General features: G+C 48.8%; 1 protein-coding gene across 3 annotated transcripts in view; it reads left to right on the top strand.

Moving 5' to 3' along the window:
• The window catches only part of FAM160A1 (family with sequence similarity 160 member A1), a 315,919-nt gene that overhangs the window by 180,486 nt on the left and 117,935 nt on the right, over positions 1-17,498 (top strand). The window lies entirely within an intron of this gene.

Genomic DNA, 17,498 nt, shown 5'->3' with positions numbered 1-17,498 from the left:
TTTTTGTAGTTCCATAAAATATTTTCTGTTTCTTTACAACCATCTTTCCCCCAGAAAGGGACCCAAAGTAGTTTACGTCATCATTTACTATAAAGCAATACATCAATGTAATCTTCTAATATAATAAAACGCACCGTGAGCGTTCTGAAGACAACGTTCTGAAGTCACTCAAACACTCCCTGGCTGTAGGGTTCGTGGATTCATGGTGTGAAGCCAGCCAGCCGTCTCTGCCCCGCCCTCGCGTCAAACGTCATGACGTCGAGGGTGGAAAAAAACCCAAACAATTCCGGCAGCGCAGCGTCAGGGAAGGAGGCGGCGCTCCCGACGTCTCTAGCCTTCCCTTCGCTGTGTTCCGCCTTCTTCTGACGTCAAGGATGACGTCAGAAGAAGGCGGAACACAGCGAAGGGAAGGCTAGACGTCGGGAGCGCCGCCTCCTTCCCTGACGCTGCGCTGCCGGAACCGCCACGGAGGTAAATTTAAAAAGAAGAAAAAAAAAAGGGATGTTGGGGGGAGAGAAGAGGGTGGGCAGTAAAGTTGAACAATGGGAGCGGGAGGGCAGGGGAGAAATGACAGCATGGATGCGAAGGGGGGGGCATGGATGCGAAGGGGGGGAAGAAGAGGGCGGGCCAGGCTGGGACATGGGAGAGAGAGGAGCATGGATGCGAGGGGGGGTCATGGAAGGGAGAGAGGGGACTTGCTGGAAAAGGATGAATGGAGGGGGCAGGGGACAGAGGAGCATGGATGGGCATGGATTGGGAGGGCAGGGCTCAGGGAGAGAGGGGAATTGCTGGAAAGGGATGAATGGAGGGGGCAGGGGACAGAGGAGCATGGATGGGCATGGATTGGGAGGGCAGGGCTCAGGGAGAGAGGGGAATTGCTGGATAGGGATGAATGGAGGGGACAGATGGGCATGGATGGATATGGATTGCAGGACAGGGCTCAGGGAGAGAGGGGAATTGCTGGATAGGGATGAATGGAGGGGGCAGGTGACAGAGGAGCATGGATGGGCATGGATTGGGAGGGCAGAGCTCAGGGAGAGAGGGGAATTGCTGGAAAAGGATGAATGGAGGGGGCAGGGGACAGATGGGCATGGATTGGGAGGGCAGGGCTCACACTCTCTCTCTCATATACAATGTCTTTCTGACTCACTCTCACACACTCTGTCTCACACTGTATCACATTCACTCTCTATGTGCCACACAGTCACTCACACACTCGCTTGGTCTCATACACTCACTCTCACAGAGAATCTGTGTCTCGCACACACACACACACTCTCTCTCTCTCACACTGTGTCTCACATACACACTTGCACACACTCTCATTCTCACACACACACTCTCTCACAAACACACTCACACCCAGACTCACTCTCTCTCTCTCACACACACACTCACACTTTCACTCTGACTCTCAAACAGTCACTCTCACATACACTCTCCCAAACATACACACTCTGAGGAAAACCTTGCTAGCGCCCGTTTCATTTGTGTCAGAAACGGGCCTTTTTTACTAGTATAGAATAAACCATACAGTAATAATTCCACATTCCCAACTCTTACTAGGGAGTGCATTTCAACAACTGCAAACAATAACACTGCCTGCCAGCAATGCAATAAAATCATTTCAGTATACTATAGTATAATCAAATGTAACTCCTTGTGTTAGTAGTACACTAACTCCTTTCCATGCCCTCACTATCCTGAAGGGGTAGAAACAAACACACAAATTCCATATGTTCCATCAAGGACTTTTCAGTCACAATGTGATAAACTTGTAACTATTCTTTATCCTTCTCAGGCATGTTTGGCACTTGGCTTTTTCGTGTCTAGTCCTTATGGAATTCCAGTCCTTGGCTGTTGCAGGTGGAGTCCAGTCCTCATGTTCAAAAATTAAGGGGTCTTTTACTACAGACGTTGACACAGGTTTTAGTGCATGGTAACCGTTAGCACGAAACTGCGCTAATGACTACTGTGCACCCAAACAGCGAGTGCGATAACAATTCTGTGCTACATGGAGGGGCATAATCGAACGGGGACGACCATCTCTAAGGGCGTCCATCTCTAAGGACATTCCGCCGAAGGGGCGGGGAAACCCTTATTATCGATAATACGGTCGGGGACGCCCAAATCTCAACATTTAGGCCGATCTTAGAGATGGTCGACCTAAATGTTGAGATCGTCAACCTTAGAGATGGCCGTCCCTGGTTTTTGGCGATAATGGAAACCGAGGACGCCCATCTCAAAAACGACCATTTGGTCGTAGGAGGAGCCAGCATTCGTAGTGCACTGGTCCCCCGACATACCAGGACACCAACCGGGCACCCAAAGGTGCACTTCAGTGGACTTCAGAAAAAGGTCCCAGGTGCATAGCTCCTTTACCTTGGGTGCTGAGCCCAACAACCCCCCCCCAAAAAAATAAATACTCCCCACAACTGTACACCACTACCATAGCCCTTAGGGATGAAGGGGGGCACCTACATGTGGGTACAGTAGGTTTTGGGTGGGTTTTGGAGGGCTCATATTTACCACTACAAGTGTAAGAGGTGGGGGGGGGGGGGGGGGATGGGCCTGGGTCCGCCTGCCTGAAGTGCATTGCACCCACTAAAAACTGCTCCAGGCACCTGCATACTGCTGTGATGGAACTGGGTATGACATTTGAGGCTGGCATAGAGGCTGGAAAAAAATTTTAAAAAAATGTTTTTGGGTGGGAGGGGGTTGGTGACCACTAGGGGAGTAAGGGGAGGTGATCCCCGATTCCCTCCTGTGGTCATCTGGTCAGTTCGGGCACCTTTTTGAGGCTTGGTCGTGAAAAAAAGGGACCAAGTAAAAGCGGCCAAATGCTCGTGAGGGACGCCCTTCTTTTTTCCATTATCGGCTGAGGACGCCCATCTCTTAACCACGCCCCCGCCCCGCCTTCGGTACACTGCCGACACGCCCCCGGGACCTTTGGTCGTCCCCGTGACGGAAAGCAGTTGAGGACGCCCAAAATCAGCTTTCGATTATGCCAATTTGGGCAACCCTGAGAGAAGGACGCCCATCTCCCGATTTGTGTCAGAAGATGGGCACCCTTCTCTTTTGAAAATAAGCCTGGTAGTCTCGGATGGGGTGGAGACTGGGTGTGGACTGCATATTGGAGTTAGTGCACAGTAATTAGCATATGCTGTTAAAAGTGCGGTTTGTGTGGGTGAATTTAATGGTACCTTAACAGGTGGCGTTAGGCGCGTCCATGCTAATTGCAGTTGACTTAACACGTGGTAGGGAACTAATGAAAGGCTCTGTTCCACTACTGTATAGCCATTGTCACGGCTGCCCCGGAACAGCATGTCTGCCATTGCTGTTCCTTCTACTCTGCTTTCCCTTTTGTCTGCTGTTTTTCAGTCACTTGGGGCTCTCAAATTCACCAGTGGATGGTAGGAGGCAGCCCAGTACTTGGAGAAGGGGGACTCGGGGACTGTCAGTGTTTGAAGAAGGGCTGAGGGATTGGATGAATGCTTGGAGAAGGAGTCTCTGGGACTGGGTGAGGGCTGGGAGATAGGTCTCTTAGACTGGGTCAGAGCTGGGGGGGGGCTGATGAATTGGATGACTTCTTGGAGAAAGGGACTGAGGGACTAGATGAGAGGGAGGCTTAGGAACTGGGTGAAGGCTTGGAGAGGGGACTCAGGGACTGGGTAAGTAATTGGGGAAGGACTAAGGGATTGAGCATGAGAAAGGGGGTTTAGCCTGGGACTGGGAGGTGCTTGGAGATAGGGGACTGGAGGAGTGTCTTTGAGGAGTCTGAGGGATGCAGTGTTTGGGGAGAGGGGCTCAGGGACTAGTGAGTGCTTGGGGAGATCTGGTTTGGTCTGTTTTTCTAATAGGTGTATTGCTGTGCTAGGTGGTGTGGCTGTGTGACCCCTCGGAATTAACTATGCTGTGGTTTTGGCAAGTTGCTGCATAGGTTCAGTTCATGTTTTGAAAATTCTCAGCTGTGGTGTCATACAGTGTACAGTGTGGTCTTCGTCATGGGTCTGGCCTAGGGTTACCATATGGCTCCAGAAAAAGGAGGACGGATTGAGCCAGCCGGGTTTTACTTCCATTGCTTTCCATTGAAAGCAATGGAAGTAAAACCCGGCTGGTTCAATTACTTCCATTGAAAGCAATGGAAGTAAAACCCGGCTGGCTCAATCCGTCCTTCTTTTTCGGGAGCCATATGGTAACCCTAGTCTGGCCTACTCTTATACTTCCCTTTGAAGAAACCAGGAAAAATCCACAAATCCGGATCCTACTCTGGTCCAGGATTTCCAACTCTCCATTTCAGGCATTCTCTAAGCAACCAGGTTCCAATACAAAAAAGAATCAAACTCAATAATCAAGAGTTGAGTGCACAAAGTTCATAGGAAAATTCCCAAGCCCAATCTTTGTGAGGTCGTGCCTCTCCAAGCATCAGGTGTGTAGTTAATCAGCCCTCACCTAAGAGTTTCAAAGAATGCAAAAGCCTTTATAACACATGGGTTCAGGATTCATGTAAAACAACACAGAAAGGGTTTAACTTTTCTTCCAGCACCAAACTTCCAGTCTGAGTCAGGGGTGTAGCCAGACTTCCGTGGAAGGGGGGTCCAGAGCCCGAGGGGAGGGGGCACATTTTAGCCCCCCCCCGGTGCCCCCCCCATCGCCATTGCCGCCCCCCCACATCTTTGTCGACCCCCCCCCTCCCGCCGCGAACCCGCCGCCGCTGCCTACCTTCGCTTTTGCTGGCGGGGGACCCCAATCCCCGCCAGCCGACATCCTCTCCGTCCTGCTGAGAGAAATAAGTCTTCTTCCGGCTGTTGCATGCTGACGTCCTGCACGTTGTACGTGCAGGACGTCAGACTCAGAGAACAGAAGTCAGCATGCAACAGCCGGAAGAAGACTTATTTCTCTCAGCAGGACGGAGAGGACGTCGGCTGGCGGGGATTGGGGTCCCCCGCCAGCAAAAGCGAAGGTAGGTGGCGGCGGGGGCGGGTTCGCCGGGAGGGGGGTCCAGGCTGGAATCTACGGGGGCCCAGGCCCCCTCAGGCCCCATGTAGCTATGCCACTGGTCATGACAGTTCTTGGGTTTCCAATAGGTTTGAATCATCGCCTCCAGAACACAGCCTAGAGCTACGTCCTTAGTGAACCTCTCACTGACCAGGTACTTTCAGCAACATGATCCCAACGGCAGGCTAGGACTGCCCAGGAACTATCTCTGCACCCTCCACACGGCTGAAATTGAAGACATGAGTATTCCCATATTCTCAGTAGCAACTGTTCTGCCTTCCAGAACAAACTCCACTCATTTAGGCAGTTGCCCCCTGACCCCCCCCCCCTTCTCTCTCATGACAGTGCTTCCCCAGTGAGGACTGGGTTCCACCGGCGTACGAAGGGGGGGGGGGGGCGGTGGGGGTGGTCCGCCCTGGGTGCACGCCGCTGTGAGGGTGCCGCGCGCTGGTCAGCGTCGTTGGTTTTCCTGCTCCCTCTGCCCCGGAACAGGAACCTGTTCCGGGGCAGAGGGAGCGTGGAAACCAACGACGCTGACCAGCGCGCAGCACCCCCCCCAGCAGCGTGCACCCGGGGGGGGGGTTCTTTCGCCGGGGTGGGGGTGCGCTGCACGGGGGGGGGGGGGCGGGGTGCATCGGCGATCTGCCCCAGGTGTCAGCGCTCCTCGGAACGCCACTGCTGGGTTCCAGTTACTTCCCCTTCCCCTACTTCCTGGAACTACATTGACTTTAGGGCCCTCCTTCTCCCCCTGGGTTGGGTGGGACCTGCAAAATTTAAAATAATAAAAAAAAAAGCCCTATGAAATAGGGTGTGCAGCTTTTAACACGTTCTAATGTCTGTTAGCACACGCTAAGCTTTAGTAAAAGGGCTTCTAAAGTTCTTGGCTCCAGAACCCTAGCACTCATCCAGTCGGAGCTGGAGGCCCAAATGAGTGAGACAAAAAAAGATGAAAAAAAACCCCTAATGCCTATACAAAAGATGGATCACCTGCTTTCATGCAGATTACAAGAAATAATGCATACAAAATATACATAAAGAACACTGATTTGCACAGTGTGCTGCAAAAATACCAATTAAAATATATCTTTATTCTCAAGGTACCTATAATGAAGAAATTATATTTCACAGTAATTTCTTTCCACAGCTCTTAAAATATGGCCAGGAGAGAGCACTTTGCAAAGTAATAAAACACATTAGCTTCTCTGTTCTTGTTTTGTTTTTTTGAAGGGGGGGGGGGGGGGTTGTTTGTAAAATTTTATAAGCTCTGCCTGGCAGGGCAAAATAAATATTTATCTGACTTTGCTTTGGTTGCATTGATTCTCCTTCTGGGTAATTTAGCCCTTGTTTTCTTTTGTTCTGTTTGATTTTTTTTTCCCCTCTCTTAGGGCTCAAATTGCACTGAGACAATTCTAAAGGTAACATACAAATGTAACATAGTAGATGACGGCAGGAAAAGACCTGCATGGTCCATCCAGTCTGCCAAAGACAAACTCATATGTGTATTCCTTACCTTGAATTTGTACCTGTCCTTTTCAGGGCACAGACTGTATAAGTCTGCCCAGCAGTATTTCCTGCCTCCCAACCACCAGTCCCGCCTCCCATCATCGGCTCTGGTACAGACCGTATAAGTCTGCCCTCCCCTATCCTAGCCTCCCAACCACCAACCCCTCTTCCCCCCACCTGCTCCGCCACCCAATTTCAGCTAAGCTTCTGAGGATTCATTCCTTCTGCACAGGATTCCTTTATGCATATCCCACGCATGTTTGAACTCCATTACCGTTTTCATCTCCACCACCTCCCGCGGGAGGGCATTCTAAGCGTCCACCACCCTCTCCGTGAAAAAATACTTCCTGACATCTTTCCTGAGTCTGCCCCCCTTCAATCTCATTTCATGTCCTCTCGTTCTACCGCCTTCCCATCTCCGGAAAAGATTCGTTTGCGGATTAATACCTTTCAAATATTTGAACATCCGTATCATATCACCCCTGTTCCTCCTTTCCTCCAGGGTGTACATGTTCAGGTCAGCAAGTCTCTCTTCATACGTCTTGGAACGCAAATCCCATACCATCCTTGTAGCTTTTCTTTGCACCGCTTCCATTTTATTAACATCCTTCGCAAGATACGGCCTCCAAAACTGAACACAGTACTCCAGGTGGGGCCTCACCAATGTAGAAAATGATTCGCTGAGCAAAGTGAATGAATATAATTGCATTCAGTATGTTAAAAAAAAACATGGCCCCAGACCATCTCTGCCTTGGAAAAGTCAAACCTTTTGTAACCTGTGCCCACTCCCAGTCAGCCAAGTGGTTCAGGAAAACTAGAAAAAGGCGCATGTCATTGCTCTTTATAAAAGGGCAAGAGAGAGAGAAGGCTGGTAATTGCATTCCAATGAATTTGAGCTATGTGGTGGGGTAAATACAAGGGACCTGGAGCCAGTAGGTTGTCAGGATACAAGGTGGCCTAGTTTTGATTAGTTTCTCCGACTGAGGGGTCCTTTTACTACGCTTCAGTAACAAAAGGCCTTAGCGCGCCCTTACGTGGGTCATTCCCATGCACTCTGGGCATAAAAACCCAGATTTTCTATTTATTTCATTAATGGCTGTGCGCTAATGTTGTCATTAGTGCACGGCCATTTAAAAAAAATGACCGCAGGTCATTTTGTAGGCGGTAAGGGCTCCAGCGTTATCCATGCGCTAACCAGTTAGCGTGTGGTATTGTAGATATGCTAACTGGTTAGCACAGGAATGCCTACTCTCCACCCAAGACACACTCCTAAACAAATTTCCCCCAAATATTTGCTGTGCAGGTAGTGGGCGCAAATCCCAAAACTAACGCATTACGCCATTTTTGCTGCAGTAGGGCCATAGGCGTAGTTTGACTGTTTCATTTGGGGGGGGCAAAGGATGGGGCGGAGCATATTAGCATATTAATTTGCATATATACATATGCAAATGAATATGCTAATATGGAGGAAGGAATTGAAATTTACAGGCAAAATATCACAGATGCACATTTCAAAAAGCTGACATATTTCAATTAATATATTCTGAATAAAATACTTTTTTACCTTTGTTGATCATTTAGTTTTTCTATTCGCTTTGGTCCCAGTGTCTTCTGTTTTATGCAGTGTCTTCTTTCCAGTAGGCTTCCCTCTGCTCTGCTCCCCACCCCTCCCAGTCCCATCCATCTCCTGCTCCTTCCCTCTGCTCACCTCATTTCCCAGTCCAATCCAATTCCTGGTCCTTCCCTCTGCTCCCCACCCACCCCTCCCAGTCCCATCCATCTCTTGCTCCTTCCCTCTGCTTCCCACCCCTCCCAGTCCCATCCATCTCCTGCTCCTTCCCACTGCTTCCCACCCTCCCAGTCCCATCCATCTCCTGCTCCTTCCCTCTGCTCCCCACCCACCCCTCCCAGTCCCATCCATCTCCTGCTCCTTCCCTCTGCTTCCCACCCTCCCAGTCCCATCCATCTCCTGCTCCTTCCCTCTGCTTCCCACCCCTCCCAGTCCCATCCATCTCCTGCTCCTTCCCTCTGCTTCCCACCCCTCCCAGTCCCATCCATCTCCTGCTCCTTCCCACTGCTTCCCACCCTCCCAGTCCCATCCATCTCCTGCTCCTTCCCTCTGCTCCCCACCCCTCGCAGTCCCATCCATCTCTTGCTCCTTCCCTCTGCTTCCCACCCCTCCCAGTCCCATTCATCTCCTGCTCCTTCCCTCTGCTCCCCACCCCTCCCAGTCCCATCCATCTCCTGCTCCTTCCCTCTGCTTCCCACCCTCCCAGTCCCATCCATCTTCTGCTCCTTCCCTCTGCTTCCCACCCCTCCCAGTCCCATCCATCTCCTGCTCCTTCCCTCTGCTCACCTCCTTTCCCAGTCCAATCCAATTCCTGGTCCTTCCCTCTGCTCCCCACCCACCCCTCCCAGTCCCATCCATCTCTTACTCCTTCCCTCTGCTCTCCACCCTCCCAGTCCCATTCATCTTCCCTCTGCTGCCCCCCCCCCCCCCCCGCAAGGTCCAGGATCGTGACTCCGTTTACCCCCTCTCTTCCTCCCTCCCTCCGGTGCAGGCAGCAGTCTTCTTCAGCCTTTCTGTGTTCCTGGCAGCGGTAGCGACGTACACGCTGCCTTCGGTCTGCCCCGGAAGCCTTCTCTTCAAGTTCCTGTTCCCACCTATGCGGGAACAGGAACTTGAAGAGAAGGCTTCGGGGCAGAGCTGAAGGCAGCGTGTACGTCGCTACCGCTGCCAGGAACAAGAAAGACTTAGAGAAGATTGGTGCTGCCTGCGCCGGAGGGTAGGAAGAGAGGGGGTAGATAGACACGCTCGTCTCCGTCCGCTTCGCTGCTTCCCTGCCCTCTCTGTCTGCGTCCCGCCTTCCTCTGATGTCATTTCCTTTCGGGCGGGACGCAGACAGAGAGGGCAGGGAAGCAGCGAAGCGGACGGAGACGAGCGCGTGCCTGCTTTTTTTTTTTCCACTTCTAGCGCCAGTCCACGTCATCGTCGTTTGGGGGGGCATTGCCCCCCCTCGCCTCCCCCAGTCTACGCCTATGAGTAGGGCACACATTAGTGCCTACTGCAGCTTAGTAAAGGGACCCCTGAGTGCATTAATATTGCCATACTGGGACAGACCAAAGGTCCATCAAGCCCAGCATCCTGTTTCCAACAGTGGCCAATCCAGGTCACAAGTACCTGACAAGATCCCATTTTATGCTGCCACCCAGCGTACACAGAGACAAGGATCAGCCAATAGGAAAAGTCCCATAAGCCATAAGGAACTGGGACAAGTGCTCAGGAAAAGCCTATTACAGAGCACTGCAGGAAGACTGCACTTCCGGCCTTTCTTCAGAGCACAAGCACTGTAAACTGCTCCAGGCAATGCAATCTGATATAAATCCAACATCAAACATATAAATGGCGAGTGGCCGACTCACCTGCAAATGCACAGTAGAGACTTCCCTCTCTGTCTCGCCCTCGCATCAAGACGTGATGACGTCAGAGGGCGGAACAGAGAGAGAAATGGAGTCGGACTGTCGAACGCTGCCGCTGGAGCCTTGAAACAAACATCGCGTGCAACAACCTCCACCCTCCCATCCCCACCGCCGCTCCCGCCCCCCTCCGTATCGGGCCCCCTGCACTGACCTAACAGTGCCTCTCATCTCCGTGTGGAAGCGCTGCAGGCAGCAGCAGAGCGATCTGCTGCTGCCTGCAGCGCTTTCACACGGAGGTGAGAGGCGCTGTCAGGTCACTGCAGGGGGCCCGGCACAGAGGGGGGAGGGAGCAGCGGCGAGGAGGGCAGCTGGAAATCTTGCCCGTTTTAACGGGCTTCACGGCTAGTATACATATAAACAATAGGCAACCTGCCTCCATGCAAATAGAGGCAGAATACAAGGATGGCTCTTCTTCCTCGATTGACAGTGGTAGAAGGAGTCATGTTCCTTGGAGTGAAAATTGGGGTAACATAGATAGAAAGCCTAAGGGGAATTTCTTGTCATTGGCTCTTGCTTCCCTAGCCTTCAGCATTACCATAAAGGAAAGAGGGTCTTTGACTTATCTAGACAATACACCTGGAAAATAGAGTCGAGAGCAGTAAGAGAGCCTATAAAACTGCTGCAGTGGTCACAGGTGAAAGCTTTAATGGGGAGCCAGTCACCTACCAGGAGAAACAGGAGAAGGCTGAAAGATCAAGCCTGACAGAAAAAGAAGAGAGTCCCCAGAAGATCTGAAAGGGCAGTGAACCTCAGTAGCTCAGTTCCCATTGGAAAAGAGACCACCAAATTAAAGACTTTGTAATGAAAGGCTCAAAGAAGCTTCCCTCTGGAGGAGGGACTCAGAGAGAGAGAGAGTAAAGCTCTGAAAGGACGTTGGCCAAGGACCTTTACCAAGAGAGAGATTTTCTATAAGGAAACCTGATAGAGGCTGTAAGTGTTAGAAATTACTTTTTTTCTACCTCTGTCTGTATATATTTGATGTTGAACATTGCCCTATGTTTTTTTTTTTCATATACCTTTTGGTCTGGACTGACCTAGTTAGAGAATGAAGGGCCCTGTTTACTAAGCAGCTCTAATGGCAAGCTAGCATTTTAGTGTGTGCTAAACACTAAAGACACCCATAGGAATATATTAAGATATACTGAAGGAACCCGCCTGACGCTCACCCGGGCAAGTAAGGGTAACAGGAAGATTAGATGGGTCTTACAGCTCTTATTAACCAACATACTGTATTATAAATGAGGGCAAGAGTAATGGAGTTCTCTGACAAATGGGATGAAATCATTCACAACAGTGGGTGACATCATCTGATGGTGTCAAATGGATCTCACGCTCAGAAAGAAAAAAAAGTTCTTTCTGAGCATATATGGGATATCTTCTACTCAGCAATTTATCATACTTACAGGGGTATATAATACCTCTCCATCTACTAGCATCTACATTCAGGAAAGGTCTCTTGCACGTTCAAAAGTCCTCTGGCGCCATCAGATCTGAATATAGTTCTCACTCAACTCATGAAACCTGTTTGAACCCTAGCAGATCTGAAGCACAACTTTGAAAGTATTACCCCTGGTAGATATCACATAAGTGAACTAGAAGACTAGAGGCCTATAGTTCTTTTGCAACAAGTGGTTCTCCATACTCACTGTAAGTTCCTTCTTAAATTGGTCTCAGCCTTCCTCTGGAGCTCTAAAAACCTCATGCTCTCAAAGGGGAGCAAACACTGCATTCACTTCATATCAAATTAGCCTTGGCTTACTATCTAAATAGCACTCAATCGCATCATCGATCTATACAATTGTTCATGTTTTTTAAAAATATAAATAGACACAGCATGGCAGTTTCCAAGTGCACCCTATCCTACTGTATAATAAAGCACGATGAGGGAGTGAGTGGTATAGCAGCAGGTTTCTCTAAGAACACTATCTCACTGGTGTTGAAGTTAAACCACCTTTCAGCAGAGGGGCGGGGCTAAGGCAGGGAGGTGGTTAAATGCCCTGGGGCAGAACAGAACAGAGAGGTCCCAAGGGAAGAGGTCTCCTGGAGGGAGGCTTCAGGTAAAGGAATCTTCCCAGAGTGTTGGCTGTGCTGCACTACTTATGGGGGAGTCTGTAACTCAGAGGTTTTGCACTCTGCGTTAAGAAGTAGATGTGGGGTTTTATGAGAAGAAGCAGAAGACTTTAAAGGTAAAAGAGTGGAGGAGTAGTCTAGTGGTTAGTGCAGTGGACTTTGATCCTGGGGAACTAAGTTCGATTCCCACTGCAGCTCCTTGTGATTCTGGGCAAGTCACTTAACCCTCCATTGCCCCAGGTACAAAATAAGTACCTGAATATATGTAAACCGCTTTGAATGTAGTTGCAAAAACCTCAGAAAGGCAGTATATCAAGTCCCATTTCCCTTTCCCTTTATTTATCTGTGAAGACCCAGGTCTTGAGTATCCCAGCTGGAGCTAGGCCTGGATTTATGTGTGAGCAAGCCTGACAAGCTAGAACTGTTAAGAAATAAGGAAATAATTGTCAACATGGTTGTTATCCGTGTTTGAGCCTGAGTCTGTGACAGGAACAGACTGTGCTATTTTGATTGCTGTTTCAATAATAAAGCTTTTCTTTTTGACCTACGCTATGCTCTGCCTGTATCTGTGAGGGCGCCATGCCAGTCCATCAGTCACACTGCCACAAGTACATAGCACACTGTTACCATCTAGCTGGCCTTCAGCTTCAGGACATGGTGAAGGCACATGGAAACCTGAGTTGTTCATCTGAGATTAGTTGCAATAAAGGAAATGTAGCATCAGAAGCAGCAGTAGCAACCAAGATGGCAGACGTGGGTTTGAGCTCTGACTTTCTTAGTGGTCTGCCTTGCTTCTTAGAGTGTTTTCCCCCGTTTTTGAACCTCACTGACTTTTTGGAAAGTTCTTTAGAAGTTATTACTGAATGTACTACGCTTTTGGTAACTTTTGCCCTGGAACCAGACAGAAATAGTATTTTTCATTTGTACTTTCGTTATATGAAAGCAGCTATTTTGGGCTGATTTTGCAAGGAATACGCAGAAAAGGAGAAGGGAGACCTAGAGTTCTCTCTCTGGGTGATTCTTTTATTAAAATTTCCGTGTAGATGTCTAGTATCTGTAAACACTACTAATTATGGGCTTCTTTTACAAAGCCTCGCTAGCGATTCCTGTGCGGTAAATGAGAGGAAGCCCATTCAGTTCCTATGGGCTTCCTCTCATTTGCCGCACACAAATTGCTAGTGTGGCTTTGTAAAAGAAGCCCGATGTGTTGTTTGATCCTAAGAAGCTGCTTGAATTTATTTCTGTTAAAGAAGGTGAAATAAATGCTTTCTTTAATGATCCTGCTAGTTAGAGTAACACTGTTACAATGGCTGCACCTGCTTGTTTTCTTTGTCTGTAATTAATCTTGTATTAATGAGAATTTTTTTCTTTTCTGCTTATTTCCTTGTATCTTGGCCTAATCTTTTGTGGACTAAGTTAGATGATATTTTAATTTTTGTTTGTTTTTATTTTCCTTTCAATATTGCAGTGTGTCTATTATAATTCTAAATTGTATTCTTTGGGTCAATATCATAACTAGGGGGTCACAAAATTTGTCCTGGGGATCATAACCATGACAGGAAAAAACCCCACATCATCAGCCCACACAGGCAGGGCAGTTATTTTTGTGTGTGTGGGGGGGGGGGGGGGGGGGGGGAGGGAATAGAGCAGCTGCCCTGGACCCTACAGCTTCATGGGGCCCTGCGGTCTGGGCATCTCTTCCCCTTCTCCCCACCACAGTCCATCTACTCCTCCCTTCCCCTCACCTTCCCAATCTTTTAAAAATATATATATTTCCCTTCTCAGAGGGTCCCCGGCACAGCAGCCATCCTCACAAGCTGCCTCTAGCTGCCCCCAAAGCTTTCCCTCTCCGCTGTGATCCACCCCCCTCCCCTCTGTCACAATTTCCTGTTTCTGCCTGGGTGGATCACGGCAGAGAGGGAAAGCTTCGGGGTAGCTGTAGGCAGCTTGTGAGGATGGCTGCTTTGCCGGGGACCCTCTGAGAAGGGAAATAAAAATTTTAAAGAAGACCACAAGGTGGGGGCAAGGGAGGAGGCGATGGACTTGGCGGGGAGAACTGTAAGATGCTCAGACCACATAATAGCAGTGCAGGTGAGGAGATCGGGGGGAAGGGGCAGGGAGGAGAGGGTATCAGAGGCCCCCCTCCTTAATTTCTGCCCTGGACCCCAGCCTGCCTAAAACTGGCCCTGCACGCAGGGATTCTATAAGTAAGACTGGAGAGGGCTCAATAGGAGGTGGCGGATTACAGCAGCATTGCAGTGTTTCATAGGAGTGACCAGGGGCGTAGCCAGACAACAGATTTTGGGTGGGCCTAGGTAAGAAGTGGGTGGGCACCAAATGTTCTCCCCACCACCACCACCACCACCACCAAAAAAATATCTCAGCTGGCAGGAAAATGCTTCTTTCCACCTTGGCAGTCTGCAGCAGGCATGCACTGAAAACTGAGCATGCGCAGGTGCCAGTATTGTGGAGAGTAGAATTTTGTTACTATCAGGGGAAAGTCTTCAGTTGGCAGAGGTTGGGATCTCCATCAGCTACCGCTAAACACGTGCTACTGTTGGGTGGGCTGTAAGAGAGGGAATTCAAAGCACAGCCAAAGAAGCAACAAACCAAAAGAGGCACAAGGCGCCTTCAAAAGAGGGGTCATCAACTCAGAATTTTATTGATCAGAACCGACAAGGTCCATGTTTCGGTGACACTGCCTGTGTCGGGGGGGGGGGGGGTCTTTCAATGATCACAAAGTCCAAGAGTGTCAAATAAATCAGTGGAAAATGCTAAATCTGAATTCACATAAATGATGCTGACAATGGCACGGATATTTCTGAATCACCCAGCTGGAGTAGGTATTTTCTCTTTACCTTGGGATTGTCTTTTTGCGTAGAGAAACCTGTGAAAGAACAGAGTGATTGAGTGCTGGAAAATGAATTTCATTGCAAAAAGGCGCATAGTCAGGCCTTTAGGGTGTAGCAGTAGTGGATGGGGTATGAGATTCTGATATGCTCAGAGAGAGCTTGGAGTGATTCTTTCTGATTGCAACAGGGGCGTAGCCAGACACCCAATTTTGGGTGGGCCTGGGCAGAAGAACCCCACCCCATCCCATCCCATAGGTGATTTGGTCTCTCCTCTCACCTGCATGCCATATGGTCTCCCAAATATCCTCCCTCTCCTGCACACCTTTTAAATTTCAGATTTTCACCGGCAGTGAGGAGCAACTAATACACACTACTCACGTAGGCCCCACATCCTTCCCACTGATGCAGCTTCCTGTTTCCGCATAGGCGGGAATACATCAGAGGGAAGGCTGTAGGGTCGGTGTAAGCAGTATGTATCAGTCGCTGCTTCCTGCAAGCGAAGATCTGCTATTTATAAGGTATGCAGGAGGGACAGTTGTTGGGAGTTTTCAGCTTGGGAATCTCTGCTGGCCACATCATAGGTGTGCTGCTACTGGTGGGCCTGAGCTCAAAGCAAGCCCACCCTTGGCTATGCCACTGGATTGCAATGTATTGAAACAGTGTGTGTCAAGATAGTAGCTAGAGCTGGTGGAAACTAGGGTGTATGGGGGAAAAGCAGAGGAAGCAGACTGAGCATTCTTATTCACTGATGTCAGTTTGAACAAAGAAAAGAAGAGAGAAAAATCTGTCCAACTTTTCCTTCCTGAAATGTGTAATGTGCTATGAACCCCCCCCCCCCCCCCCTCAATTCCCTGTGACAAATATTTTGCCTTCCTTCTATACCAGGGGTGGTTAACCTGTCTGGGTTTTCAGGATCTCCCTAATGAATATGCATGAGATCTGTTTGCATGCACTGTCTCCAGTGTATGCAAATAGATCTCATGCGTATTCATTGGGAAAATCCTGAAAACCCGACAGGTTGCAGCACTCAAAGGACCAAGGTTGCCCATTCCTGTTCTATACACTTCCTGAATCCATCTCATCAGTGCTGCTACATTGTATAATCGTGAGTCTGGAGTACCCTGTTCTCCTTGTTCTTTCCTCAGGCAGCTTGTGATATCTAGGATTTTTACCTCTTCACAAAAACCTGTTCTGTTGGTCTCCTGAAGAGTCTTTCCTTCTTCCTGGACACCCTGAATGGGGCCATCTGGAGCGGGAATAAAGTCATAGGCAAGGCTACTATTTTAAAGAAAACTTTTTTTTTTTTGTAATTCACTCTTTATTAAAGTTTGCATATAACAGCATAATAAGAAAAACATTGCCAGATCAAACTGTTAATCTACAAAACTATCTGCCCAACAGAGACAACTGCAAATCCTTCCATTTCTCACAGTTTTTAAAATGTTCTCCAGCTTGTCCCATGCATTCGTCTGGTACCTCGTTCATGCATTGGCACATAATTGCATTCCCAAATACTTCAAACTACCATTTGCCCATTTCAGCAGAAAGGTTCCTGCTCGTCCTCCTTCCCATGCTAATAGGGCTTCTAAATTGTCAAAATTTATTTTCAGTCTTGAGAACTTCCCAAACTGTTCTACTATTTTTATTACCTTGTGACCTCCGGTGGTCATCTGGTCAGTTCGGGCACCTTTTCGTGGCTTGGTCGTAACAAAAAAGGGACCAAATAAAGTCGTCCAAGTGCTCGTCAAGGATGCCCTTCTTTTTTCGATTATGGGTTGAGGACGCCCATGTGTTAGGGCACCCCAGTCCCGCCTTTGCTACGCCTCCGACACACCTCCGTGAACTTTGGTCGTCCCTGTGACGGAAAGCAGTTGGGGACGCCTAAAATCGGCTTTCGGTTATGCTGATTTGGGCGACCCTGGGAGAAGGACGCCCATCTTCCAATTTGTGTCGAAAGATGGGTGTCCTTCTCTTTTGAAAATAAGCCTGAAAGTGACATCAAGGTATCTAAAACTTTCAACTGACTGATTGAAATGCAAAGGTGTTGAGGTGGTGGATAGACCACCCGAAAACCAACATGCTGCAGTTTTGTCTTTGTTTAGAATTAATTTGTGATCATTTAGCCAGGTTGAAATATGTACCAAACAACAGGTCTGAAGTGGGCCAAGAGATGGGTTATATGGATCTGTAGGGAAAAGCAGAAGGATATCATTGACATAGAAATGAAATGAGGTGCACGTTGATTGAATCAGCATAGTGAGAGGGCTTAGAAACATGTTAAAGAGGAGTGGGGATAAGACTGATCCCTGGGGTACACCACACCTCAAAGTGTGGAAAGGAGAAGTGGATGAATTTGTGACTACCTTAAAAGATTTATTTTGACAAAAAGAATTGAACCATGCCAGGACGGTTCCACCAAAACCTAAGGAAGAAAGGAGTGATAAAGTAGCTCATGATTTACCAAGTCAAAAGCAGCAGAAAGATCAAGAGAGGTAGCGAGAACAGCTTTGTGATTATCTAGGTGAGAGTAAATTTCATTTAGAACCGATGTTAAAGCTGTCTCAGTGCTAAAGTTGTCTTGATCCTGTTTCTTCC

Source organism: Microcaecilia unicolor, chromosome 2, assembly GCF_901765095.1.
Source record: "Microcaecilia unicolor chromosome 2, aMicUni1.1, whole genome shotgun sequence".
In the NCBI taxonomy this organism is placed as follows: domain Eukaryota; kingdom Metazoa; phylum Chordata; class Amphibia; order Gymnophiona; family Siphonopidae; genus Microcaecilia; species Microcaecilia unicolor.
Note: the sequence above shows the minus strand (reverse complement) of the source record. Positions and strands in the feature narration are given on the sequence as shown.